Genomic DNA, 6,426 nt, shown 5'->3' with positions numbered 1-6,426 from the left:
ACCCACAAGGAAAACTTAATCACATGGACCCTGAGGGAAAAGTGCTTCATATCTAAAAAGTGGGTGAAAGGATCAAATCTTGTAAACCCGTATTTAAGGCCGTGTTTCCGCAGCACTTATAATTTCTGCCATAATTTTCTCTAATTAGTAATAAATTATCTTAAAATTCCCTCCAAATATTTTATTCCATCATGCAACATTATGGACAACAGTGCAATGTGTTCAACATCGTAACATTCATTTTGTTGACATGCAGTTTACCCTTTTTTTGTGTGAGGCCAATAACGAAATCATTCAGTACTATGTTATTTCATTCTGGGAAATAATACTGTCACAATGATGTTTTATTGTACTTCTATATAGAAGTTTTATATAGAAATTCAAGATTTCAAGATTTCATTTATTGTTCAAAAATTGAAATACTAGGCGGCAAACATTTCATTGCAAGGTTACAAAAATATAAGACATATAAAAATGCATAAATAATAACATACTGTATGATTAGAACCCGTATTTAGAAACAATATATATGACAAGGAAATTAGAATTAATTAATACAGTACAGTGAGTTGTATTGCTGTACTAATGTACAAATGGAGAAAAAGAGGAAAATGAATGCAGCTTTGTTTGGTGTGCTTTACAGTACAATAAACGATACAGTAGGTAGGGATTAGACCTTAGACCTAGGCCCAGCTAGGCACTGTCGACGTCGAGCTCAGCCATTTCAGGTTTCCGTTTATTATTATAATATTATTATATAATATTATTCAATAAGCATGACATATCCTACTTATATTAATTTTAAAGTGTTTGATCCTAAGCATACAGTAGGCCACTATGAATAGTTCCCGTAAAAACTAACTCTCAAAAATAATTCTTTGCATGGCTGTTTGACATCGGTCAAAGGTCACTTTAGTGGAGATGTGCGCTTAATAAATCTTATTATTATTATTATTATTATTATTATTTTATTTTCGCATTCTGAGCTTTTTTTTTTTAAATTATCTGATTTCTCATACGAAGGCTTATTGAAAACGTTGGGCTCCATTTCCGCAGCAAAAATTAGCAAAGTGGCTGCTTTCCAAAAATTTATCGGATAATATGTTATAAATACAGTCAGAATTGGCAACTCTATTATTACTCCATCGTCAGAGGTTCGCAATGTTGGTATTACACAGGATTCCACCTTGTCACTGAAGAAACATGTCCTTAATATATGCAGAACAGTTTCTTATCAAATTTGCAGCATCAAACATGTCACTGGGGTTACTTAAAGATGCCACCGCAAAAGTGATCCATGCACTTGTCACATCAAAACTCAACTACTGTAATGGAGTTTTTTTATGGACTACCCAATTCTGTAACTAGGAAACTACAACTCCAGCTTAATGTCGCTGCTCGTCTTGTTGGTGGTACATCTAGATCCCTACACATCACTCCTACTCTTCGTCTTCTCCACTGGCTACCCATCAAACAGCGCATCGAGTTCAAGATTTTACTTTTTGTTTATAAATCTCTCCATCATTCCACATATAAATATATATCTGACCTTATTCAATTTACGTTCGGCTACTTGTTCACGCACTCTGAGATCCACAACCAGTTCATCTATACCCTACTGTCCACCCTGCCATTTAATATCTTTTGGCAAGCGTTCATTTAGTGTCGTGGCCCCAAAGCTTTGGTACGCTTTACCTGACACCGTTCGCGAGTCTCCATCTATCTTCGTGTTTAAGACGAGGCTTAAGACCCACCTGTTTTGCTCTTTTTAATTTGTTTTCCTTTTCTGCCCTTTTTTTCGGATAGGATAGTCAGATGCCAGTGTCACTATAGCTTTTGTGAATCATATTCCAGCGAGCCCTATTCATTTGGGCCTCAAACTGCTGGAGAACAGCAGTGAGACTGGTTCCTTCTGCTGTCTTCTCTTTGTCTCTGTGGTTGTTTGCTTTTGTTAGTTTTAGGATATTATTCGGTTATTTACTTCTGCTTCCAAGACTTTGCATTTCAAGCGCATAGAGACTATTGTAATATGCGCTTAATAAATATACAGCCATACCACCTAAGGAAAGCAGTCTGATTTAATGGGGAACACAATGAACTCAGTGAATAAACACTGTTTAGGGTTTTCCCATCGGCTTAAAAGATTGCACGGACCTTATATTCTATTTATTGTTTATATCCTGATTCCATAATTTTTATTTTTTATTATTCATAAATGACAATAAACATGCAAAAAAAATGTATTTCTTTCGGAATACTAGAAAATATTATAATTAAAAAAACAAACAAATAAAGATGCATCTAGCAAGCTGCATAGTACAAACAATCAACATTTTTTTTTCTACATTTGCATCTACTGTAGTTCAAAAGCAGTAGGCAAAGCCCACCTGACTATTGACCTTCGACCTGATGGTGAATACTAAAACTGAGGTTGAAACAAGCAAAGAAAGGCGATATGGAGGACAGAAAAAAATGTAGAATTTTATATCTTCCCAAATTCATATCTTGAGAAACATTTTAAGAGTATTTGAAAACAATTGAGACAGGTATGTGTACAGACTCTTCCTATTCATGTGATACTGCAGTGTTTTGGGGTATAAGCCCGCCTCTTCTATGCCTGCTCTTACTCTATAGGTAATTACATCTGATTTTATGTATTAATGTCTCCCCCCCCCCCCCCTTCCCCCAATCACAATCAACAGTCCAGAATTTGAACAAGAAGCTCAGTTGATTTTTTACAAATACTCTCAGGTAAAAAAAGATCTTGCCTTTGATTTGTTCATGCAGTGTTGAAAATTCGCCTTTTAAATGCCCTTCCCTATAAAGATGAAACAGTTTTTATGTGAATAGAGGATTCCTCAAATACCTTTCAATATATTGACCAGGGGTGTGACTAGAGATGATATGGGAAAGCCCAACAACACATCAAGTGGTCATCTCTAAGCCTCTGGTCAATATCAATACAAAATACAACAATAAAATGTATAATAGGACGGTGGTATTTATGCAGGTTGTTGGTTTTTTAGTGTTTTAATGGGAAAAGCATAGAGACCTTGTTTATTTGTACTACTGTATATAGGTCTACCTGTAAATATCACTATATGCAAATCCAAAAAAAAAAGAATCATTTCAGATAGAATATAAATTTAATAACAACAACAGTATTTTAATTGATTAGATGAATAAACCGATATGTCTTTATTTACATGTTATAGTATGCAATAATCGATTTTTCCTGCTCTTCCAGCAAAAGACACAAGCGTCAACTTCAGAAGTTTTACACCAAAAGCAGAAAAATTTTGTTGCAGCGAAATCTATAGCGAGTAGAAGCAGGGACTCACTGATTTCATATGGACCAATTAAAAGCCAGCAAGCCAAGCAGAGTACCTAGTCCACATATGTCAGAATGAATGAGTCTTATTTCAATAGCGCCCTCTATGATAGTGTCTGGAGTGCAGTTGAAACATTGAATAGTAAGTAAAGCAGTAATAGAGCATCTTTTTTCTATTATATAATTTTTTTATTTTGATGGACAAATTGAAAAAGCATCACAAAAAACAAACAATATCTTTGAATGGCATAGTAATTACTACTATAGGCCCTACATGCTTCAAACTCAATTCTAATTGTGAATATTTCAGTAGTCATCACAAAAACCAGCAGCCGTAACCAACAAATGAAAATTGAGTTTTGAATATATTCTGATTCTTTACATCGTAAGCTTTAAAATGATGGCTCATTACTGGAACTGATTTACTTTTGCCAAAGTTATGAGTAAAAGTATTACAGCTTTCCTGTACAAAGTATGTACAGTAGAGTACTGACATATACATTGTTATTACTCAGTTTAACATACAGCGACGGTAACGCTTGGTTTGGGATGGCATCCCTCATATATTATATTTATTGTTAATTTAAATATAATTTAAGTATTTTATGCACTGTATTTATGTCTTTCAGGTAATTATTTAATTTATATGTATATAATGTGTATTCCCAACCCATGAAAACAAATTTCATGTACTGTACTTGTATATTTGTCAATAAATGGAATGGAATCTTGGTTCTTAAAGTTTAGGGTTTGAATCCCTCGCTGTGCATTTTGCTTGTGTCCTTGAATAAAGCACTTTATCTGCACAGTTGGTTTCTTTCCACCAGAAACAACATTCAAGCATGTGGACCCAGGGAATCAAAAGTGCTTTATATCTAAAATAAAACAAAATTGACAAATATTCTAAATTCATTATTAAAGGCAATGCAGTCATATTGATCAACACTGCGCAGCTAGGGTTTCTAATCAAAAGAGTATTTTGCATGCAACTTGCATTCCATTAATTGTTTGTTTATATATTGTGTGTTCATAATTTTTATTTTATTATTCATGGATGATAAACCATGCAAAAAAAAAAGTAGTTTTCTTTATATTAAAATACTAAAAATATTATAATGGCAAAACAGAGATAAATTATCCTTCGGAGTCTGGCTTTAACATACTGGTAATCAGCTTTGTTTAACATCATCATTTTTTAATACCAGAAATACCAGTATCATTATTATCATTATTATTTTATATAACATCATATCAGTACAGATCAGCAAATGTTTAATTTAATAGTTAGATTGATGATAATAATAATAATAATAATAATAATAATAATAATAATAATAATAATAATAATAATAATAATAATATACTGTAATGCTAAAGATTTATATAGTGTCAATTCCAAATCAATGATCAAAGGCGCTGTGCACTTTTTTGATTTCATTCATTTTTTAATTAGAAACTCGCTATTCAACATCAATGATGAAAGATACGACCAGCATTGGAAGAGCTGCAGTCCTGTGATGATCCAAATGGGCAACAGTTGGCTGGCTGTAAATGTCATTTAGTCTTTAAGTGGACAGATGAAAAATTTGAAAAAGTCAACTACTGCCGCTATAGTCATTTGGAAGGGTAAGCTATGGATTCTTAGCTAGTATGTTATTTTACAAGCTTACAGGTTTCATTGATCACTTTACTTTCAACAAAAATAAGGACTAGAAAGCTTGAAATGCTTACAAAGAAAAAGCAGTAAAACCAGAAACTGAAATAAAGTACATGAAAAAAAATTGAACTATATGATCTCCCTTAAGTGACTTATTCCAATTTAGGACACCTAAGTAGTCGTGAATGATAAACTCATTCAGCTGATGAAGTTTTGTTGACAACAAGACGAAATATTAGTTTACTATTTAAAAATAATTGGATTGAACTAAATCAGTCAAAAAAACTTATAAAATATAATTTATTGAACACAAAGCCTTTGTTATGCAACAAACTTCTTCAGGATGCTATTTATAATATGAAAATGTCTTAATCCTTGTATAGCGCATAGTGGTTCCAGGATTTCCAAGTTTAAGAATCATGATTTCTGCTTGTATGGCAATATGAAAGAAATGCTTATATTACTTATTATATTTTTTATTATTATTTATACAATTTTATCTTAAATAAAACATCGCACACAGTTTCTTTTGTATATATGCAACATTTTTCATATATTCTTAAAACTATTCTATTATACGCACACTCGTATTATACATTATTAGGCTATTAGGCGTTATATCTTATTATTATTATTATTATTATATCTTTTACGAACTCAAAAGCAACTGTCATACACTGCCAGGGGGTGTTGCCGTGGGTGTGTTTTTATCTTTAAATGCAATTCCTAGCATATTCTCAGCCTGTTCATATGCACTACTACTAAATCATTCAAGGCAAAATTCATATTCTTCAGAATCATCTAATTTTTTTTTTTTTTTGGCCTTTATAGCATTACTAAAAACTTTACACCCTTTCATATAAAGAAATCTTGGAAATCACATGTATATATGAAACATGTAGGATACCGGCACCTTGACCTCTGAAGATTAGAGCCTAAAAGTTTTTCACAAAAACGTGATGCAATATTGACAAAATGATTGTTTATTTTTGGTAAATATTTCAGCTGCTCTGAGTTTTTTCCCTATTCTTCTTTCTTCATGCTTCTTCCATATTTACGTTAAATCTAATTTATTTTACTATTAATAAATATTGACACATAATGTTTAAGTAAAAAATATGATTATATGTCATCCAATACAATATTACATCATAGGGAATAAATTCATTCTGGATTCAGTAAATTTTTTGTGAATTTTCTTTCCTTTAGTTAATCCGTGTCAATTTTTTATAAGTAAATGTTGTTTTTACTTACAGACTTGACATGGATTAACTATAAGGAAAGAAAATTCACAAATACATTATTACATATTTTAACTGGACTCTAGAACTAGGCCTGTGTATGCATTGTGTCTATTTAAGATATCTCAATCTTTGTCAATCTAAAGTTGAAGGTATGTCCTGGTCCCGACCCTTTAATGTCACTACTGGATAGGCTT

General features: G+C 32.2%; 1 long non-coding RNA gene across 1 annotated transcript; it reads left to right on the top strand.

Moving 5' to 3' along the window:
- Window positions 1-2,378: 2,378 nt before the first annotated feature.
- LOC117117321 lies at window positions 2,379-4,933 on the top strand. Its single transcript, XR_004446887.1, has 3 exons — window positions 2,379-2,546; window positions 3,248-3,473; window positions 4,785-4,933. It is a non-coding gene; the product is annotated as an uncharacterized LOC117117321 (long non-coding RNA).
- The last annotated feature ends 1,493 nt before the right edge of the window (window positions 4,934-6,426 follow it).

This window comes from Anneissia japonica, unplaced genomic scaffold, assembly GCF_011630105.1.
Source record: "Anneissia japonica isolate Jap-2015-1 unplaced genomic scaffold, ASM1163010v1 scaffold4464_len47620_cov111, whole genome shotgun sequence".
In the NCBI taxonomy this organism is placed as follows: domain Eukaryota; kingdom Metazoa; phylum Echinodermata; class Crinoidea; order Comatulida; family Comatulidae; genus Anneissia; species Anneissia japonica.
The sequence above is the reverse complement of the archived record's forward strand: the minus strand, read 5'-3'. Positions and strand labels throughout refer to the sequence as shown.